Here is a 24,283-nt window from a genome sequence, read left to right on the forward strand (position 1 = left end):
ATAGTACTGATCACAAGTAAGAGGATTAGGATGGCGCAAGCAGCTTAAGTGGGAGGGTAGCCTGGAGAAACGTGTGTGCGGCAGTGTGGAGAAGCTCAGGTTTCCACTGCTTGTGCTGGTTTCATGGCTAAATGGATCTAGAACTAGAACATTATGATATTTTAGGGCACATGGATACTTTATAACATTGAAGCACGTGCCTTTCAAGTCCTTCATCACACTGTTAAGACATCAGTGCTAGAGTGATTTAGACAAGTTAAGTGGTAGCTGCTATAACAGCTAGAAATGGGTTATTGGGTTCCATGCTTGGACTCTGAATAATTATCTGGGTTCCCTTTCCCCTGGCAAAGTTTATTGTCCCTCTAATTAGTTCCAACTGGACTCATTTATAGGTTTAAAAGAACTGACCTGGATCTTTGTATGTGCCATTTTAGCAGAGCCCAATACTGGCGCTGAATCAACATGTGTCTTATAGTATTGCAATTAGCATAGTGATTAATGTGTACATTTAGAGATGTATATGTATTTATAAGACCCTAACAAACCTACAGAAAAATACCTTCACCCAAGAGCCCTGTTTAATTTCACATCTGTTTCCAATTACTCATTTTCTCCATGTTTTGGATTACAGCCCACATGACATAAGATCTATAGTGGCTAATGATTAAAGACTTTCAGTTTTTTCTAATTCTATTCCACAGATTTATTGGAGAGACTTACAATCACAGTGTAACCATAACAAACTGCTGTCCAAAATAAGAGCTGATGAAGCAAGACTAATAAATAAGCGAGCTGGCTTGAAACGGATTTCGTCAGTTGCCATTAATACATCTGCATTAATGTGATCCCCATCTGGACTTCTGTACCAGACCGAGCTGCAGAAAAGAATGTGAATTCCATCAGCATAGAACTGTAAAAAAGGGATGGCTCATGCATGGTTTATTTTAATATTCCTTGGCTTTAACCCATATTAGTGACTGGGGTATACCATGATAACAGCAGACGCTCATGGAGTATACACAGAGCTAGCATTGGAAAGTGTGTCGCATTCATATCAATAACCAGGGATACATGGCACCGGGAGTCCTCAGGTCGTTTCTGAGCTGTCATGCCTGGTAAATAATATGCTATTCCTTTTAAATGAGGTCTGGTGCACCTGTAACCTCTCCTATCTCACTAAAATAGTCATAAATACAGTAGCCTTGCCAAACCGTCAAAAAGGGAAGCTAGTCTCTGTTCATAAAGTGGATAGCCAGTGTCCCAGGATTTCAAAAAGGGAAGCTAGTCACTGTCTATAAAGTGAATAGCCAGGGTCCCAGGATTTCAAAAAGGGAAGCTAGTCACTGTCTATAAGTGAATAGCTAGGGTCCCAGGATTTCAAAAAGGGAAGCTAGTCACTGTCTATAAAGTGAATAGCCAGTGTCCAGGATTTCAAAAAGGGAAGCTAGTCACTGTCTGTAAAGTGAATAGCCAGGGTCCCAGGATTTCAAAAAGGGAAGCTAGTCACTGTCTATAAAGTGAATAGCCAGGGTCCCAGGATTTCAAAAAGGGAAGCTAGTCACTGTCTATAAGTGAATAGCCAGTGTTCCAGATTTTCAAAAAGGGAAGCTAGTCACTGTCTATAAAGTGGATAGCCAGGGTCCCAGGATTTCAAAAAGGGAAGCTAGTCACTGTCTATAAAGTGAATAGCCAGTGTCCCAGGATTTCAGAAAGGGAAGCTAGTCACTGTCTATAAAGTGGATAGCCAGTGTCCCAGGATTTCAAAAAGGGAAGCTAGTCACTGTTCATAAAGTGGATAGCCAGGGTCCCAGGATTTCAGAAAGGGAAGCTAGTCACTGTCTATAAAGTGGATAGCCAGGGTCCCAGGATTTCAAACAGGGAAGCTAGTCACTGTCCATGAAGTGGATAGCCAGGGTCCCAGGATTTCAAAAAGGGAAGCTAGTCACTGTCCATGAAGTGGATAGCCAGTGTCCCAGAACGTCTTTATTATACCGCTTAACTGCAATAATAATAATAATAATAATAATAATAATAATAATAATAATAATAATAATTGAAATTATTTGAAGAAACACAAACTGACTACAAAAACATAGGGATCAAAATAACGACCCACTGCCTGCCAGTTACAATGAGTTTTGCTAGACAGTCTGTTGACATCACAGCCGCTGGACACTTTGACATCCTTTAACAGCTCAAACTGTTCTGCATGTCTTATTTCCATCTTTGCAGGGTGTTATGTATGTGATATGTGCAATTGATTTAGAGCACTACTTTTCTGGTGTAAGTTTACCACAGTTCTGGTCAGAGGTTCGATATAATGATACTAAATGTAGGAGTGTGTTTGTGGCGCGCTATGTTCTGAAGTAAAAACATGGTTCCAGCAGTCAGAGTGTATGCCTCTTTACTTAAGAATAATTGTGTTAATAGAGTAACATATACAATACAAGGCCAGTAACATTTTGATCTGGGTTAGATAAAAATGCATGCTCCATTTTAAATGGTCCTCCCCCTTCATGCATGTAAAGCTATTCAACAGCAATGCACAGTAGAGTAGAGCTGTCCTTCACAGCATGGTAAACTGAATTAAACCATGACCACAAGCTTTAAAAGAGAAACCCCCAAACCTGCTTTGTGGTCTTTCCACATCTTCCACAAATTAGTTCCAGGGACCTTGATGAACCAATGGTATTTTAAAAATGATATCCACGAAGAAATGGAAGAATGACGTGCTAATCATAACTACAGAGGAGAGAAGAGCGCGACAGCCTTCTTTGAATGCACTGCAGTGATTGGACAGCTGCCTCCGTGTAAAGCTACGTATTTATGGCTGCATATTACATATAAATAAAAAGCCAATATATAAGCTTTTTTATTTTGAACATTTTGAGTAGGCAGTGCCCCCTCATTGAAACTACAGCATCACCTTATAGAATTAACTCATTTTGCTTCATAAAGTAAAATGAAACCTGTTGAATAATGTTATGTTAACACATTGAATGTAGTTTTCCATATGGGCCTACTTAACGAAAAACTGCAAAATTAAAAAATGTGACATTTTGAAATCTAACATGAAGTACTGTACTACTATTATGGCTTCCGGTAGACTTTTGCAATATAATTTTGTAGTTCCTTTGATTACATGATGTTAATTTGTATTTACAGAACTTAAACCCTCTGCATTTCTTACTGCGCTGTTTCAAAACTGTAACATATGTCAATACTGTTTGAGCTTGCCTCTCCTGGCTGCCTGTCAAAATTCCAGAGTGCAATCCCCATGGTGCCTTAAAACTACACTCAGGATATAAATCATTCAACTATAAAAATAATGGCTAAAAATAGAGCTGATGTTTGAAATATGTCAAGCACTGCTTTAAAAAAAAAAGAGGTAATTTACCAAAAACCGCAGTATAATATACTATATGAAACAAAAACACATTGGAAATGTGAAAAAACACCAAGTTATCAAAAGTACCCAGCCATTTAAAGTGGAGAATTAAAAAACACAAGCCAAGTTTCAAGAATCCATTGTGGCAACCTTGCCCAGCTCAAAGCAAATAGGCAAAGTTGTAAAACCGATGGGGGCCAAGGTTCCCCCAATTGCTTCTTCTAACTTGTATCAAAAACACAAGCTAAGTTAGAAGAAACAATTGGGGAAACCCTGACCCCCACCGCTTTTACAGTTGTGCCTATTTGCTTGTTGCTGCCAGCACCAAGCAAATAACCCTACATTTTAGTCTTGGCACTTTCACTGCATATTCTCTCCAGACACAGCTCACACAGTCACACCCACAGTTTCTCATTCAAGTTCAGCTCTGGACTGTCTCCGGTCCACAGGCTCAAGCACCCCCTTACTATATAACCTCCTGTCGTTTCCTGCCGCTGTCCGGCTCATCAACCAGTTCTGCAACCCCCAAAAACAGCAACACACATTCTCCCCACTCATTCACTCCCCCTTACCATATTTAGTAATGGCGTGAACCGTTCCCCTTACATTACATGTAACATAAAAGACAGACGAGACAAACTGAACAGACAACAAGGCCTGCAACAAAGCAATTGTCCAGGTCATTACAATATATTTTTTTATTTGAAAGTAAAAATATATGAAAGCAGGACGACCTTTATGTACAAAAATCTTCACTAATATACAATTGAACAAGAACTGTTGAGTATTTATTTTCGTTTCATACAGTATTAAATGGCAGTGTTTAGTGATAGTGAAAAATAAATAAATAAATATCAAGATAGATAAAGAAACAAAAAAGTCTATGATTTATATATTAATTTCAATATTTATTACTGTATTTAATTATATAGGTTTTACTTTTACCAGATATATAGACTATCCTTCAGCATAGCTAATTCTCAGAAATTCGCGTTCCTTTTTATCCAGTGGGGACCACAATGAGCGTTACACTGACAGGAAACCTCTCATTTTTCAGAGATCAAGATGAGAATCTCAGAATGATGAGATGACTAAAAAAAAATCTCCAAAATGTAAAAAATAACAAAGTCCTGAGAATTCTCAGCTGTCCGACTTGATCTTTCAAAATACTGCTCTGTAGCACTGATGACAGTATAACACAACACTGCAAACTGAAGGTTATAGTTTCATCAAATCCCACGCATGCTAGACCTTTTTTTATATTTATATTATAGCAGTGTTTTCAATCCAGACACATAACTGTAGACATCTCTACTAATATCACATGACCAGCAGTGCTTTCAATCTCTACACAGAACTGTAGACATCTCTACTAATATCACATGACCAGCAGGGCTTTCAATCTCTACACAGAACTGTAGACATCTCTACTAATATCACATGACCAGCAGGGCTTTCAATCCAGACACAGAACTGTAGACATCTCTACTAATATCACATGACCAGCAGGGCTTTCAATCCAGACACAGAACTGTAGACATCTCTACTAATATCATATGACCAGCAGGGGTTTCAGTGGATGTTCTGTCAGTGAAGCCTAGTTTGTTAACCCTATTGACCTCCTTGTGCTCTGCTTGGGCACAAAACTTAACAACTGCATTAGAAGAACAATACTATACTTCAGAAATACTACACTGGGGACTGTTCACAAAACGTTTCTATACATCGGTAAAGAAGCCAACAACAGTCTAGAACGGTTTCAGCAATATCAATCTTTATTTAATAAATACAAACTTTAAATCATTTTGTAAGTAATAAATAAGATTGCTTGCATTGGGTTTACATGAGTGGAAACGGCCAGGTTTGCATCCCTGATCACACAAATCAAACAGCTAGTGAAGATCACTTGAGCAGTTGATTGGGAAGAGAATAACTAACTGTACCTGCTATATCTGAGAAATGCATAATCTGACAGGACCCTTCAAATGTACCTACTGTAAATGGGCACCCCCCCCCCCCTGCACCCGGAATCCTGGAATTTACAACAAAATGGAATGGAAGTTACATGAATGGAAGTTGGAACCCCACCGGCACTAGGCAAGGAAATGACTCCTGAGAAGAATATCAAGTTCATTGAACTCTCTCAGTTAGTGGTACGCAGTAGTACAGAGGAGTCATCTATGTAGGTGATGAAATGATGTTTTTGAAAGCTATTGGAAAGCTTAATGTGTGGTAAATCTGGATTCTTTGATTTTCTGAGTTAAATCCCATTAGTGGTGTTGGCCAGTAAAAAAAAAAACCCTTTGGCAGATTGTTTTAACCTCTGGACATTGCAATGAAACAAAGCACACATTCTGTCTTTCTAGTTGGCGCACTGCTGTATTCTATGATTTCCTAACGCAATTCTGTTAAAGGTGATTAAAGCATAAAGTAACCATTTCACTGCCATGTGGTTTCAAGATATACATGATACAGCTATTTTTCAAGTATTCATTTTACTTCATGATTTCAAATTCAAGTTATTTATGAATTTCAGACAAAAGACAATCTCAACACTGAACATCTTTTGCAATGCTTGTGATGTATGCTAGTGCTGCTATTTACATCAGTACAAATTCAGTAAACGGTAACCCCTTGCCAATACAATACAGAGAATTTTAAAGCCTTCTGCTTCCCGGCTATTTGCTGCTATTTCATGGCCGTTCTAAAAGCAGTCAATGCAGCTTTATTGCTTTCTTTCTTTTCAGGCTGAAATGGTTATGGAATGGTGGAATCATTAGCATATGTGCTCTGTTCTGCTTGGGTCCTCGTGCTGCCACACTGAGACCTAACCTGCAGAAATGAGCAGGACAGGCAGCAGGGACAGGAGGCCCCAGGTGAGCCTTGTAGGCTACAAGGTCACTGCAGTTTCTATTCTATAACACTTAGACTGAGCTCTGCTTCTATCTGTTTGTCACAGCAAGAATCTCCAGGTGCCAGATAGGTGTAAAATAATCTGATTATACAGGTTTATTAAGGCTAATAAAGTAAGATTACTGGCCATTTGAATGCCTCTAATTTACGGGTTGCTATTTAACTCCATTTGTGGTCATCATGGAGTTTTATTTACATTGCCACTGCTTCCTCTATACTTCTGTTCTAGCTTCATTGTGATACACATCTCAGCAAAAAGATGTTTCTGGGCTGCTTTTGGTCATAAATATATGCATTGTTTTCCCCAACCCTGAGTGGATTAGCTGGAAATCCATTGTGTCTTGTATTACCTGCTTGGAGGGTTAAAGTGAATACACCTAACCTGCCAGATTGACTTCCCACTGGAGAGAAGATACAGTAGATGAAACCATGACAACATAATATCAAAAATAGCCAAAGTAAAAGGCAAAATGGAATAAAATCACACACTGTCCGACTAAACAATGATCCTAACTGTAATTCTCTGAATAAGCTACCGCACTGAAAAAGCAAGCCTTCCGGCTGCACTCCAACTCCAGTAGGAAATCGATGTGGAAGGAAATTCCAACATTAACCCCTTTTCTCACTAACACCCATGATCACCCTATTTATACACCTGCGGCTGGAGCCTTAATTTATCATTTAATCACTTATTCAAATCACGGCTCCAGCCACTGCCACCCTGCCACGCTGCAAGACTGCCAGACTGCCATGCTGCCACGCTGCAAGACTGCTACGCTGCCACGCTGCAAGACTGCCAGACTGCCAGACTCCATGCTGTGACTCTGCAAGACTGCCATGCTGCCATGCTGCCACGCTGCAAGACTGCCATGCTGCCACGCTGCAAGACTGCTACGCTGCCACGCTGCAAGACTGCCAGACTGCCAGACTCCATGCTGTGACTCTGCAAGACTGCCATGCTGCCACGCTGCAAGACTGCCAGACTGCCACGCTGCAAGACTGCTACGCTGCCACGCTGCAAGACTGCCAGACTGCCAGACTCCATGCTGTGACTCTGCAAGACTGCCATGCTGCCATGCTGCCACGCTGCAAGACTGCCAGACTGCCACGCTGCAAGACTGCTACGCTGCCACCCTGCCACGCTGCAAGACTGCCAGACTGCCACGCTGCAAGACTGCTACACTGCCATGCTGCCACGCTGAAGACTGCTACGCTGCCACCCTGCCACGCTGCCAGACTGCCAGACTGCCACGCTGCAAGACTGCTATGCTGCCATGCTGCAAGACTGCCAGACTGCCAGACTCCATGCTGTGACTCTGCAAGACTGCCATGCTGCCACGCTGCAAGACTGCCAGACTGCCACGCTGCAAGACTGCTACGCTGCCACCCTGCCACGCTGCAAGACTGCCACGCTGCAAGACTGCTACACTGCCATGCTGCCACGCTGCAAGACTGCCAGACTGCCACGCTGCAAGACTGCTACACTGCCATGCTGCCACGCTGCAAGACTGCCAGACTGCCACGCTGCAAGACTGCTATGCTGCCATGCTGCACGCTGCAAGACTGCTACGCTGCCATGCTGCACACTGCAAGACTGCTACGCTGCCATGCTGCACGCTGCAAGACTGCTACGCTGCCACGCTGCAAGACTGCCAGACTGCTAGACTGCCAGACTCCATTCTGCCACGCTGCCATGCTGCCACACTGCCATCATGATGTTTTCAATGTTAATGAAGCTTTTAATACAAATCAATGTAAAAAAGATGTGTGGCAGGGAGGGGCCCTGCAAATTAAAAATGTTTGTTTTCTGGTAGGGACGGGGATTTAAAAAATCCCTCCCTGCCAAACTAGATTGTTTATTTAATTGTTTTATTGTTTTGGCAGTTGCCTCATTATTGAAAATTAGAGCCAGCTGCCAAATATAAAAGGAGAGCAGCCAGCCTGCTCAGGACGGTTTGTGCGCCAGGCTGAGTAGGCCGTGAGACCTGTCTAAGGTATGGTAAAACCTACGTTTGGTTTTGTGTATTTAAAAAGTGTTTGTTTGCCTGGTAAACGGCTTAGCCGCCCAGCTTCTAGTAAGAATGTAAAAAGTGGTAGACAGTGCTACAAAAGCAGAGTTAGGTTTTTGTTTTGTTTGTTTAATTTGTATTGTTGAAAATAAAAGCGCGCAACGGCGCTTGTAAACTGAAAGTTCCTCTATCGGGTCATTGGTTTTAAAGGGGCAACAAATCCGAGTGAGGCAGCTTGTTCACAGGTGCTGTTTTATATATTTTATTAATATAACCTATATAACTGTGTCTTAAAAGCATTTCAAAACCAAACGGCACGTGGAGTCTGAGCATTCTTGATTTATTTTTTCTAGAAGTACGGGAGTATTCATAGGGTTAGTTCATGAACACATTCTGAGGGATTTTAAAGACCAGTTCATTAAAGTTCATGGACATTCTTTAAAGTTCATCCAGTTTACCGTGCTCCGGTTCAGCTGGATGCAATAGTTAGGGCAGACCTATGAATGTTAATTCTAAGTGGCTAATAATATCAAGACACCCTAATCTATCTGCTAATCCATCACAAATACAACGACTCCTTTCATCCAGTTCTCTTCAAGGGAATTCCTAAAGGAATTGGAAATATCCTGAGTGGTCAGAGGATTATAGCTACAGTAACCTGTATTTCTACTTGTTCCTTTTACCATATTTACTGAAGAGCTTTGTAGGGTGTTTCAAAAGAAGAAGACAATCCACATTTAAGCAGATGACACACAGACCTACTTATGTGTTTTGCATCAGATCAGCATGCTGCATCACAGCTGTGTAGGACAGAGGCCCTGCGTGCAGTGCTAAATATATGATGTAGTAAACTGTGCTGAAGCAGAGGGCCTGCTCAGTATACCTCCTAAGGACGAATGATTTATTTGTGTTCTTTGATGACCAGCCATTCAAACCTAAAACTCTATACACACATACTGCCATTGTCAAATAATGGATCTCTGAAGTTGACCATTTCCCCACAGCTCTTTAACATGACATACCGTTTTATTCTTCTCAAATGTATTCAGATTTTGTCTAGCCAAACATCGCCCGACAGTTTTACTCCAAACCCTAAAAATCTACCCAGCTGCCATATCCATGTGTGCAGTTTAGCATGTCTATGTACTGTGTTGTGTCTGTGTAGTTCATATAAATCTACCAAGCTGCCCTATCCCTTTGTGCAGTTTAGCATGTCTATGTACTGTGTTGTGTCTGTGTAGTTCATATAAATCTACCGAGCTGTCCTATCCTTGTGTGCAGTTTAGCATGTCTATATACTGTGTTGTGTCTGTGTAGTTTATATAAATCTACCCAGCTGTCCTATCCTTGTATACAGTTTAGCGTGTATATACTGTGCTGTGTCTGTATATGTAGGTCTCTTCGTTTAAGCTTTTTATTTTTGATCACGTGATGTCCTTTTTTTTTTTTTTTTTTTTGAGCCTACTCCATTCAATTAAACTCTTGGAAAAGTGTTGATTGTGAAACAAGTTCACTTTAGTTTTTTCTCCCGTAATTTGATTAAGACGATGATTCTGTTTCATTTGATAATATAAAAAAAGACATCTCCTTATTTTTAATTCAAACTGAATGCAAACAGCGAGTGAAGTTAAATTGATTTAATTAAATTGTAATTAAGAGGAAAGTATCATTTGCAGAACAGGTTATAATATTATTGTAATAAGTCATTAAGATTTTAAATCTGGGAAAAGCAATTTAACTGAACTCGCTTTTTGGTTCGGTTTGAATTCAAAATAAGGAGCTACCTTTTTTTTTTTACATTATCAATGAAACAGAATCATAGTCTCATCAAGGGAGAAAAAATAAAGTGATCTTGTTTCACAATCAGTGCTTTTCCAAGAGTCGGCTCAATATAACTTTAAAGGGACATCACGTGACCAGACTTACAAACTGAAAACGAGGAGCTCCAGAGATGTGTGAACCGTATTACATGACCATTTTAAACCAAGTCAGGTTGGGTCCGCGGCTGTTCGTTCGTCGGAGGTTGACTGAGTCACAGTTAATTAGACGTGGTAATGATGGAGTAGCGGCGGCCTCCTGTGACACTGCCTCTGACAGCATTGCTGACTACAGACCTGAGGACATCCTCATCCTTCAATGTGTCACTTTAGTCACGGTGAGTTTCCTTATTGCTTCCACATAGGATGCAGTGCCCCCATCATAAACACATGCAGAACCACATGGGCCTGGGTCTTTAAACCTGAAAAAAGAGATCTGGGAGCAAGAAAAGTGTTCAGACAAATAAAACTCTGCAGGTTAATGCAATGGTTCTTATGAGTGCTCAGACAGATAGATATCTCTCTGAAGGCTAATGCAATGGTTCTTATGAGTGCTCAGACAGATAGATATCTCTCTGAAGGCTAATGCAATGGTTCTTATGAGTGCTCAGACAGATAGATATCTCTCTGCAGGTTAATGCAATGGTTCTTATGAGTGCTCAGACAGATAGATATCTCTCTGAAGGGTAATGCAATGGTTCTTATGAGTGCTCAGACAGATAGATATCTCTCTGAAGGGTAATGCAATGGTTCTTATGAATGTTCAGACAGATAGATATCTCTCTGAAGGGTAATGCAATGGTTCTTATGAGTGCTCAGACAGATAGATATCTCTCTGAAGGTTAATGCAATGGTTCTTATGAGTGCTCAGACAGATAGATATCTCTCTGAAGGTTAATGCAATGGTTCTTATGAGTGTTCAGACAGATAGATATCTCTCTGAAGGCTAATGCAATGGTTCTTAGTTGGCTTATTATTTAACTGGTGTTTTTATTATATAGTAAAGTAGTAAGGTTAGAAAAAGTTTAGATTAGTCTGGCAACAGTGTGTACTAATTAACAATCTGTTCTCTACAGAAGACTAAACTAATCTGTAAACATCTGTTCTGCCAAGAAGGCACTTGTGTTTGACTTTTTTTTTTATCAGGCTGCAATGGTTACAGAGAAGTTCAGAATGATTTGTTTGAGTTTTCTTTCAAGGGTCCACTCTCATGTCAACGCATTACTTTGCATGGGAGTGGTGGGGGTAGAGCTAATAGAGTTTTTAAATTAGATTCTTCTTCCAATTTGTTCCAGTGTACAGGAACAGTCCTCTCCTGTATCTCTCACCAGTGTGGAGAGTAAACCAGTGTACAGGAACAGTCCGCTCTTGTATTCAATCCTGAGGCTTTTAACCTACCCTGAACAAAAAGGGCCATCACTTAATGCAACAATTTCATGATGAGCACAGCAGGTTAGCAGGCGCCCTGCTTGGGAACATGCATGAAGTTGGTGGTCGTAGTTACTAATGTTCAGCTGCCCAGTCCTGATGCATGTTGGATATGTTAATTGAAAACACATCACACCGTACAGGACAATACTAGTCGTACATTTCTGTGGGGGTGTTTTAGTTGTCAACTTGATTTTGTTATAATTCAGAACATTAATTATCTTTATAATAATAACAGTACTAGTAACAGTAACAATAACAGTAATAATAATAACTCTTTACAGAGCTATCTACTCCATATCTAGTGCTTTTTTTCTGTAACTAAAACAAATGCAAAAAAAAATGAAGACTACTTGCACAACCATAGATTAATAGATTTTGTATTGTCTTTCTGAATGACGGTCTTGAGTAAAAAGCTTTGATTATCTAGCTCTTAATGTTAAGTGAAGCCCCATCCTGCATGCCGTCTATAGTAGTAGTTTTCCCTGGTTTTTGTAATGTTTACAGTCTTTAGAAAAACACATTTTCCCTGGAGCTGGGTCCCATAAATCATTACAATGCTCCCGAGCCGGGTGGGTTAGTAATCTGGCACTGAATGTTTGACGCACTTGCAGACGCAAGTTAAAAATCAGCGCAATCTAATTATAGAGACAAGGTATCTATAGGAGTAGTGAAGTGTAGAACTGCGACGCATTTTTGTTTAGAACACTACCATGGAGGAGAGGTGCGTTACAATAAAATGTTTGGCGCTTTGACATGCATGTGTGTGTCAGGGGCCAATGCTGCTAATTCCAGCTAAGTATACGTTTTTATAATTATCTTTCACAGGTTGTTTGGATTTCAAACTGACCATCCTGACCTTCCTAATGAGTGTACAGAAACCACAGAAACAGGGAAGTACAAAATACTGACTGCTTTAATACAGGAAATGATACAATTGAATACAGCTTACTTTGAGACAATTTACAAAATCCTCCCTTCAATACCTTTCAATATATCCCAGTACAACAGCTATCCTAAAAAACAGCTAAAACTGTGCAAGTAAAAATTTTCCATAAAACATTGTTAGCAGGCAACTTGTGACTTCAGGGGTATATTATTACTGCAATTATTCACACAATATATTACCACAACACAGTCCAGAATAACATAAGCAGCAGTTTGGAGACACGATAGTTCTAGTATATTCACCTGGGCCTCAAAAGGCCTAGACAACTCAGTTTGTAGGTCCTGTACTTAATCCAAGTCGCCAAACACTGTCCCGGTAGAAAGGTAAAGTTGAAGGTGACCGATCCAAGAACCTCCTAATCTGTTTGTTCGTCCTGGTGTAAGGCTTGTATTTAGCTCCCTTCAGGCTCGGTCCCCCAGTCTCCAGCACCACGACCCGGGATTCTACAATGGAAGAACAAACAGCACTTGATGTCCACACTCCCTGTGTGTCCCTGGTCATTCACTACGTACAGCCCGATCTCAACCCTCCCTACTCTTACTTGGTCTTCTGACCCGGGCACTGATACTTCGCTTAAGTAGGGTAGGACCTCGCGTCTCGGTGTGTACAGGGAGCTGGCGGTCCGTCCCTCAGTTGGTGTCTGTTTGCTCCTCCAGGGCGTCAGTCATGGAGGGGGAGGGGGGTGCCTTGAAAGGAAGCAGTACAACACCTTGTCATAAACCACAATTAATATCGGTAACTGTAAATGTTCCTGCCTTTACTGCTGAATCATTTGTCAAACGCCACATAGTCCTCGTCGTAATAATATTAACAGTCTTAACAGAATAATTCAAGGATGAATACTTAGCTTTGCTATCAGTTTCTGACCGGTTCTTCCTTCCATTGGGCTGTCGTGTCTTTAACCTTCCGTATTCCATTGAGTTCCAAATCATGCTTGTTGTTACCATCCAGGTCTGTCTGTCAAGATTGCTGACGTCCTGTGTCCTGTGTCCTGTGTCCTCTGTCCTCTGTCCGATTCCCCCTGGAACCACACACTCCCCTCCTGTGCTTTTAGTTCCCTTTTTATAATGGACTGTCAATGAAAGTTAATTGGTGCAAATGGAAAACATCTGGCTGCATTCAGACTTTGGGGAATGGGACTATTTTCCCCTTCTATTCATCTGTGCTGTATTACAAATAATAATACAGACTTAACAATAAATAACTTAAGCACAGCAGTAAGGTGCGAAACATAACAAGTGCAAATGAAACCAAAATAATATAATACAAAAGCAAAACATAATGTGCCCCCCCCAGCTGATTCTAGTCACTCGTGACGTGCTGTATTTGTATATTTGTATTGGTTTGATGAGGGAGGAAGCTAATCTTTTTGGTCAAATGTTGACTACACCGTTTTTACCATTACATTATTTAGAGGCTGAAGCAGCCCATTTAAATAAATCCTATTGGCTAATTAAACAGTAAGGCATGATAGGGGTGCCATTCTCATGATAGAAATGATTTAACCTTCAGGGGTGTGAATGGAAAGCGTTCAGATGTATGAACAGTAAAGCCTGGCTAGAGGACAGCTTTTCCCCAGTGCCCTGTCCACACACTGTGATTATGAACAGGGCAGCAGGACTGAAGAGTCTCCAACACACTGAATGCACTAACTTTGTTCAGGCTCGACTGCACACTCTCCGGGCAAACAAAGAGGAGTAAACTGTGTAAGGCTGAAAACCATGTGCACTGTAAGGGGCAGTTTGAATAAGGAAGAGTCTAATTTTCAAATCTTTCTGACCCTATTGCAATTTCTATTATTGATGACTAAAACTCAGTGCTTCCCCGGAAGTTCATAATCAAAATAAAGCAGTCTTTCAGAGGATTTTTCATAATATACAAGTACGTTTGGTGATTGATCTATTCTGGATTTCAACTGTGATCCCTATGTGGTGCTGCAGCTACTTTCTTGAAAGGCAGCTCCCTTAATCTGGTTCACCTGGATACCAGGTCCTACTTTCTAGAAAGGTAGACCCCTGAGTTGGTTTAATGGTGCCCTGGGTCGCAAGTGGTTTCAATAAAGGGTACAGTATTTTATCATCATATTATTATTAGATTTTAATGCTATTTTATCTCAATATGTTTCTCTCAACTGCGATTTCAAAACCACATTATGCAAGGCGTAATGGCAGCTTTATTTTGCAGTGAATAAATCTGCAAGTATAAGGACACGAGTTTCAACACGGTTGCTGTTTAGGAAGGTGAGTAAAACACAAGGAAGTAATTGAGTGGAGAGGTGCTGTTGATGTCAGTAAACTGCAATAATGCTTTATAAATGTAATCTAAATGCAGGCAGCGAATAACTGTTGTATGTTGTGTGCAACTTTTGGGTGGGTGCTGCATAAACCACGTTTCTCTTCCTACACGGTCGGGCACGTGGGTGCTGTATAAACCACGCTTCTCTTCTTACACTGTCGGGCATGTGGGTGCTGTATAAACCACGCTTCTCCTCTTACACTGTCGGGCACGTGGGTGCTGAATAAACCACGCTTCTCTTCTTACACTGTCGGGCACGTGGGTGCTGAATAAACCACGCTTCTTACACTGTCGGGCACGTGGGTGCTGTATAAACCACTCTTCTCTTCTTACACTGTCAGGCACGTGGGTGCTGTATAAACCAGGCTTCTCTTCTTACACTGTCGGGCACATGGGTGCTGTATAAACCACGCTTCTCTTCTTACACTGTCGGGCACGTGGGTGCTGTATAAACCAGGCTTCTCTTCTTACACTGTCGGGCACGTGGGTGCTGTATAAACCACGCTTCTCTTACACTGTCGGACACGTGGGTGCTGTATAAACCAGGCTTCTCTTCTTACACTGTCAGGGACGTGGGTGCTGTATAAACCACGCTTCTCTTCTTACACTGTCGGGCACATGGGTGCTGTATAAACCAGGCTTCTCTTCTTACACTGTCGGGCACGTGGGTGCTGTATAAACCAGGCTTCTCTTCTTACACTGTCGGGCACGTGGGTGCTGTATAAACCAGGCTTCTCTTCTTACACTGTCGGGCACGTGGGTGCTGTATAAACCAGGCTTCTCTTCTTACACTGTCGGACACGTGGGTGCTGTATAAACCAGGCTTCTCTTCTTACACTGTCGGACACGTGGGTGCTGTATAAACCAGGCTTCTCTTCTTACACTGTCGGGCACGTGGGTGCTGTATAAACCAGGCTTCTCTTCTTACACTGTCAGGCACGTGGGTGCTGTATAAACCACACTTCTCTTCTTACACTGTCGGGCACGTGGGTGCTGTATAAACCACGCTTCTCTTCTCTTACACTGTCGGGCACGTGGGTGCTGTATAAACCACGCTTCTCTTCTTACACTGTCAGGCACGTGGGTGCTGTATAAACCAGGCTTCTCTTCTTACACTGTCGGGCATGTGGGTGCTGTATAAACCACGCTTCTCTTCTTACACTGTCAGGGACGTGGGTGCTGTATAAACCAGGCTTCCTCTCTTACACTGTCAGGCACGTGGGTGCTGTATAAACCAGGCTTCCTCTCTTACACTGTCAGGCACGTGGGTGCTGTATAAACCACCCTTCTCTTCTTACACTGTCAGGCACGTGGGTGCTGTATAAACCACCCTTCTCTTCTTACACTGTCGGGCATGTGGGTGCTGTATAAACCACGCTTCTCTTACACTGTCGGGCACGTGGGTGCTGTATAAACCAGGCTTCTCTTCTTACACTGTCGGGCACGTGGGTGCTGAATAAACCAGGCTTCTCTTCTTACACTGTCGGGCACGTGGGTACTGTATAAACCACACTTCTCTTCTTACACTATCTGGCACATGGGTGCTGTATAAACCACGCTTCTCTTCTTACACTGTCGGGCACGTGGGTGCTGTATAAACCACGCTTCTCTTCTTACACTGTCAGGGACGTGGGTGCTGTATAAACCAGGCTTCCTCTCTTACACTGTCAGGGACGTGGGTGCTGTATAAACCAGACTTCCTCTCTTACATTGTCAGGGACGTGGGTGCTGTATAAACCACCCTTCTCTTCTTACACTGTCGGGCACGTGGGTGCTGTATAAACCACCCTTCTCTTCTTACACTGTCGGGCACGTGGGTGCTGTATAAACCACGCTTCTCTTCTTACACTGTCGGGCACGTGGGTGCTGTATAAACCACGCTTCTCTTCTTACACTGTCGGGCACGTGGGTGCTGTATAAACCAGGCTTCTCTTCTTACACTGTCGGTCACGTGGGTGCTGTATAAACCAGGCTTCTCTTCTTACACTGTCGGTCACGTGGGTGCTGTATAAACCACGCTTCTCTTCTTACACTGTCGGGCACGTGGGTGCTGTATAAACCACGCTTCTCTTCTTACACTGTCGGGCACGTGGGTGCTGTATAAACCAGGCTTCTCTTCTTACACTGTCGGGCACGTGGGTGCTGTATAAACCACGCTTCTCTTGTTACACTGTCAGGGACGTGGGTGCTGTATAAACCAGGCTTCCTCTCTTACACTGTCAGGGACGTGGGTGCTGTATAAACCAGGCTTCCTCTCTTACACTGTCAGGGACGTGGGTGCTGTATAAACCACCCTTCTCTTCTTACACTGTCAGGCACGTGGGTGCTGTATAAACCACCCTTCTCTTCTTCCACTGTCGGGCATGTGGGTGCTGTATAAACCACGCTTCTCTTACACTGTTGGGCACGTGGGTGCTGTATAAACCACCCTTCTCTTCTTACACTGTCGGGCACGTGGGTGCTGTATAAACCAGGCTTCTCTTCTTACACTGTCGGGCACGTGGGTGCTGTATAAACCAGGCTTCTCTTCTTACACTGTCGGGCACGTGGGTGCTGTATAAACCAGGCTTCTCTTGTTACACTGTCGGGCACGTGGGTGCTGTATAAACCACGCTTCTCTTCTTATACTGTCGGGCACGTGGGTGCTGTATAAACCAGGCTTCTCTTCTTACACTGTCGGGCACGTGGGTGCTGTATAAACCAGGCTTCTCTTCTTACACTGTCGGGCACGTGGGTGCTGTATAAACCAGGCTTCTCTTCTTACACTGTCGGGCACGTGGGTACTGTATAAACCACGCTTCTCTTCTTACGCTATCTGGCACATGGGTGCTGTATAAACCACGCTTCTCTTCTTACACTGTCGGGCACGTGGGTGCTGTATAAACCACGCTTCTCTTCTTACACTGTCAGGGACGTGGGTGCTGTATAAACCAGGCTTCCTCTCTTACACTGTCAGGGACGTGGGTGCTGTATAAACCAGGCTTCCTCTCTTACACTGTCAGGGACGTGGGTGCTGTATAAACCACCCTTCTCTTCTTACACTGTCAGGCACGTGGGTGCTTCTTACACTTCTTACACTGTCGGGCTTGTGGGTGCTGTATAAACCACGCTTCTCTTCTTACACTGTCGGGCACGTGGGTGCTGTATAAACCAGGCTTCTCTTCTTACACTGTCGGGCACGTGGGTGCTGTATAAACCAGGCTTCTCTTCTTACACTGTCGGGCACGTGGGTGCTGTATAAACCAGGATAAGTAAGCAGTCACTACTGGGGAATGAAAGTAATACAAGTAAAGTGAAGAACTCTACTGCATATCTGGATGCTATTAAACAGCTCTAACTAAAACAAGAGGCCTGTACTTTACTTACTGCCTAATCAGTCACAGCTTATAACTAAAAAGAAAACAAATGAGCTCTTTGCAGGGTTCCATTTTGAAAGCCTTGCCATGATGGAGCGTTTATAGGAAGGAATGACGGTTGTTTGTCAGGTTCTGGAAAAATGGAAAATAAGGAGAGCTATTATTGGACTGCTGCTAAAAACTCATGCACTTTTGGCAGCGATGTGAAGAAAGATTGCGAAAACAGATGAGGCAGAGGACAAAAGCTTGTTACTAGGGCCTGTGTGGATGTATACCGATGAGTTTTTTCAGTTCCCATTAATGGCTCGTTCTTTACTGCTCTGCTAACACAACTGCACCCCTTCCTCCGGAGAGGATACCCCGCAGGGCCGGTGTACAGACCCGTCTTCACAACTGTACCCCTTCCTCCGGAGAGGATACCCCGCAGGGCCGGTCTATAGACCCGTCTTCAACCTCTCTGCCTGACACAATCCAACCAGCTGCTAAGCAGTGCCAGCAAATTCAAAATATATATCAAATTTACTAGAGACATCTTCACATTTAATTGGCAATAATTACTGTATATAATCATGCATTCTAAGTACACAGCCAACAAGAGCAAACTGGGGTCTGTCTGTGTGCAAAACATTGGAACAGAAACAAAACACTGAACCCAAAACAAAATGGCACAGTGGCCAAAATAAACAGATCCAATAATGTAAAGTACCATGCTGGTCTTAACCCAGCATGCATAACAATTGTTTTTAATCCTTTGCGGTCCTATGTCGGACCTGGTCCGACATTGCAATTATTCCTATCCGGTCCAATGTTGGACCCTGTCCAACATCATCAAAAAGACGCCAAAAACGTGTTTCTAGTCGTTTTTTCTCCGGAAAAAGCCGAGAAAACCATTCAATGGCCAAGTGGAGCCAAGACAAGCCGAAAAAAAAACAAAACAAAGGGCACATCTCATGAATAATCATACTTGCCCCTGGCATCAGATAACGCCGGCCATAAGGAAACAAGCTGGCTGATACTGCATCAGCGCTCGGAGAATATCACTGACATTTGCAGAGCTTTTTTGAGATGTTATAGTAATAAAATAATGACTTGGATCGCATTATTGAGGCGTTTGGTGATAAAACGAGTGATCAGGAGGTGATCGATCGGTATGACTATTATTATTATTTATTTCTTAGCATACATGAAAGCTATAGCGAACGAAAGGATGGGGCGTAGCTGGAGATGCCTAGTGAGTGCTTTGTTGATATGCAGGGCCTTTTAAACCCGTTTGACTGTAAAAAGAATACTTTTAAACGGCGCGTCTAAAATTAACTGCGCGTGTGAAAATAAATTGGACCTGACGCGCCTGACACGCACTTAATAAATGGACTGCAAAGGGTTAAAGTTAGTCTCTCTTACTTTCTTTCCGCTCTCTCGTTCCTGCTCTCCACTCTCATCCACCTTCTATGAGTGGCTGCTTTGCTTGTATTTACAGGCCCACCTCCCAATTGACTGGCTGCCTAGGGTGGCATTAGAACTGCCTCCTGTAGCGCTGTAGCAGCCCGTCCTTGTGGTTAGCCTTGGTTATTAGCTGCCGCAGAAGCCTGAAGGTGATGCTTCAGGTCACTGCGTGGTGCAGTGGGGATCAAAACCATCTGGGTCACAGTCTGTGTCTGTGTCATTGATCAGTACTTCTTACGAAGTCAGTCAAGTCAGTCGAATGAAATCCAGCGACAAACCACAGTTCGCAGGATATCAGCACCCCTGTCATAGATGTGAGGAGGACTTGCATGGACACAGTTAGTGATGAACCTAATGATCCTTGTGAACCCGGTCAGACAAACCAGCATAAGAGAGAAAAGAACCTCAACGGGCACAAGCCTGGAGTTAAATGGCCAAGAGCTTGTGAGAACTGCATGGGACACAGTAAACACAGATCTCTGCGTTGCATTGGAAAGATTAAGTGGAACAGTTGAAAAGAAGCTGGATAAATTTGGGGACATCATCTACGCATATGGAAGTGAGAGGTTTGGAGTTGAAAAAAGGAAGGAAAAAGTACAAACTATTCCTGGAAAGTCTAGACGGCAGCAAGAGATTGAACGCTTAGTTAGAGAAAGGAGACAGCTGAGGAACCAATGGAGAAGAGCAGAACAAAGTCAGAAGGAGGGACTCAATCTCTTAAAAAGGGTCATAAAAGATAAGCTTGCAACATTGCGCAGAGCTGAGCGCCTACGGAAACGCTACAAAAAGGAGCGTGCGAGAGCTAACTTTTATAAAGACCCATTCAAATTTGTAAAGAAGTTATTCACCAGTGAGAAGAATGGCACACTAAAAGAGCAAGCTGTGAAAAAAGCAAGGGCTTCATCATCTCCAGGGCCTAATGGAGTTCCGTACAGAGTGTACAAGAGTGCTTCAGGAGTTCTATGAATTCTGTGGAAATTTATGAAAGTGGCATGGGAAAAACAGGTTGTACCAAGAGCATGGCGCCGAGCAGGTGGAGTCTTTATACCTAAAGAAAAAGATTCTACAAGCATCAGTCAGTTTCGTCCCATTTCCCTATTAAACGTAGAAGGCAAGATTTTCTTCAGCCTTATTGCTCAGAGATTGTCAGCTTACCTATTAAATAATTGCTTCATTGACACTTCAATACAAAAAGCGGGCATTCCAGGTTTCCCAGGTTGCTTAGAACACATCAATGTGATCTGGCAACAAATTCAATCAGCTAAAAAGGAGAGGAAGGCGCTCCATGTGACATTCCTGGATTTGGCTAATGCATATGGTTCAGTGCCACATGAACTACTTTGGGCAGCATTTGATTTTTTCAGTGTACCGATGACAATAACAAATTTAGTAAAAGCCTATTTTGGAGATTTGCAATTCAGTTTTTCAACTTTTCAGCACTACATGGCAATGCCTAGAGGTTGGAATAATGGCAGGATGCACCATTTCTCCACTAGCTTTTACCATGGCAATGGAAGTAATCATTAGGGCATCAAAATGGGTAGTAGGAGGAGAGCGCTTGGCTTCTGGAATGCGACTACCACCAATTCGAGCATACATGGATGACATGACAACCATGACTACAACAGTAGCCTACACTAATCGATTATTGGGCAAATTAACCAATAACATTGAATGGGCACAAATGCAATTCAAGCCCACTAAATCAAGGAGAATCTCTATAATTAAAGGCAAAGTAGTAGATAAAACATTCTTCATTAATGGTGAGGCAATACCAACAGTGTCTGAGAAGCCAGTGAAGAGTCTTGGGAGATGGTACGACGGGGATCTAAAGGACACAGTTCGTGTGGGAGAAGTTAGACAACAAGCAGTGGAAGGGTTGAAGAGCATAGACAGCTGCGCTCTACCAGGTAAACTAAAACTCTGGTGCTTTCAGTTTGGTCTACTGCCGAGGTTGCTGTGGCCACTGACTGTGTACGAGGTTTCTTTGACAACAGTAGAGAAGCTGGAAGCTTTAATCAGTTCATACATCAGGAAATGGCTGGGAGTTCCACGCTGCCTCAGCAGAGTGGGACTTTATGGTAAAGGAATACTGCAGCTACCAGTCTCTGCTCTAACCGAGGAGTTTAAGTGCGCCAAGGTCAGACTGGAAATGACATTAGTAGAGTCACGCGATAAATGCGTAAGGGAGGCAGCACCTGTGTTGAAAACTGGAAGAAAGTGGGCAGCAAAGAAAGCTGCGGAAGATGCAAAGGCTGCCCTTCGAATTGGTGATATCATGGGGCAAGTTCAGCATGGAAGAGGGGGTCTTGGTTTCAGTTCAGCTCCTCCTACATGGTACAAGGCAGCCCCAGCTCAAAGGAGGAAGCTGGTAATCAACAAGGTGCAAAAGCAGGAGGAGAGGATGAGGTGTATAAAGGCCATTTCCCAGGCCAAGCAGGGGGAATGGATGAGATGGGAGAGTGTGGAACAACGCAAGATTGGCTGGCAAGACCTATGGTCAATGGAACAGAGCAGGATCAGTTTCCTCATCAGGTCAACATATGATGTTCTCCCATCACCACAGAACCTAAACCTCTGTGTAGGAGAGGATCCCTCATGTCCTTTGTGTTCATCACCTGCAACATTAAGGCACATTTTGACAGGATGTAAGGTGGCTCTTAGCCAAGGACGGTTTACTTGGCGCCATGACCAGGTGCTGCGATGTTTGGCCTTAGCATTGGAAGACAAGCGTAACATGACCAATAAGTTGTCACCTGTTCCATCAAAACATTACACACAAAAGACAACATTTCTCCGCCCAGGAGAGCAACCACCAAGAAAAGGTGTTAAAACCAATCCTCGCCCAGGACAACTGAGACTGGAAAATGCTGGCAGATGTTGGTCAACGGCTTATTTATCCACCTGAGATTGCCACCACTAACCTTCGACCAGATATTGTCTTGTGGTCTGGATCAGCACGCCTTGTTCACCTGGTAGAGTTAACAGTGCCATGGGAGGATGCTGTAGATGAGGCGTATGAGAGGAAGAAACTGCGGTATGCTCAACTAGCCACTGAAGCGGAACAGCGAGGATGGAGAGTTCGGGTTTACCCAGTGGAAGTGGGTTGTCGAGGATTTGTGGCACACTCTACAACCCGGTTTCTCAGAGACGTCGGATTCAGTGGCCAAGAGTTGCGTCGCACAGTGAAGAACTTATCTGAAGCAGCAGAGAGAAGCAGCAACTGGCTGTGGTTGAGACGGAAAGATTTTGGCTGGGGATCTCAAGCACAATAGAAAGAAAGAAACGCTGATGACAGGTAAGTAAGCTGGGCTGAGTTGAGTGGGGGACGGAGGGGGGTGATGCTGGGACGACAATCACCGTCGAGCCCTCTTGAGGTGTCGTAGGCTAGTCGACGAAACACTGAGGATGGAAGGTGCCCACTTGAAAACCCCAGAGATGTACCCTACTTAGCTCAATCCAGATGGTTGTCATGCTGATGCGCTGGGGAGGCCGCACTGTGGTTGATCCCCGGAGCCAGCATCGCAGCCGTTGTGTGTGCTGATGCGCCAGGGAGGTAAAATAAGCTGATCCCTGGAGCCAGCATTACACTTCAGCCATTAACACCAGACAGAAGGATATCTACATCATCATATGGAAGGAAACGTAAATGGATGGAGACACATATGGATCACATTAGTTTACTGTAAAGCTACATCTTAGTTGGTGCTTATCTTGGCGAGAGCCGAGTTCAAATCAGCATGAAGTTTTAACATCTACTCTCGTGTAATGGAAATCATTTCTTAATCCAGAAGGATCAATGGTCAGAGAACTTGCACAAACACTGAATGTGACTGTCCTGAGGAATATGTTGAAGCATGATTTTAAAAGTGGGCAAAATAAAAAAAGAAAGAAATGTTAATTAAACACTAATGTATGTACCAATAACTGTCCAGCAGGTTAAACTAAGAAATAATCACACTCTTGGTTTGTTGGGAATTGAGCATACTCTACCACACACCACTGTAGTTAACCCCTTGACATAGCAAGCCTGGGCTTTTACTTGGGTCAAATGATCCGTTGCACACTTCCATGCACAGTACTTGCTGATCAGGGTCTGTGAAACCAGCCATACAAGCTCTACAGTGTCTGGATTTCCTGTAAACCAACACAACTTCAACGTGGTTAACAGGTTTCATTTTGGTTTTGCTTCTTGATATATATGTAAAAAACACATTCAGTCCTTCTGTTGTAATACTGTAAGGTCATGCTGTTGCTGAGTGGCTTTTCAGCAGGTAAGTTTGAAGGGGACTCATGTTGCTGTAGCTAAACTAAACTGGACTGTCAACAAGGCTTTGTGATAGACTAAAGGTAGCACATGGCTAAACTGCAGAAGTGTATTGTAGTTAGCACAGGGATTATATGTTGCTGGTAGTGTACAACTGAACTAGCTGTCTTTTAACTGAACCCAGATGTGATGGAGTGGAATGAACAGGCCTTGTAAAGGGTGCTGTAAACTACTGGCAAAAATGTATTGAAACATGCAAATGAAAACAAGCTACAGTTTGCACTGTAACTATAATACGCATGGCCTGTGCTGGAGGGGCCAGCACTGTAAATACAATCACACCTGCCTGCAGTGTTTGGAAGTGTAGTTTTGATCATTTTAAGTAGACGTGTAAAGCATAGTGACAGAATACCTGCCA

The sequence above is a fragment of the Acipenser ruthenus genome, chromosome 15, assembly GCF_902713425.1.
Source record: "Acipenser ruthenus chromosome 15, fAciRut3.2 maternal haplotype, whole genome shotgun sequence".
In the NCBI taxonomy this organism is placed as follows: domain Eukaryota; kingdom Metazoa; phylum Chordata; class Actinopteri; order Acipenseriformes; family Acipenseridae; genus Acipenser; species Acipenser ruthenus.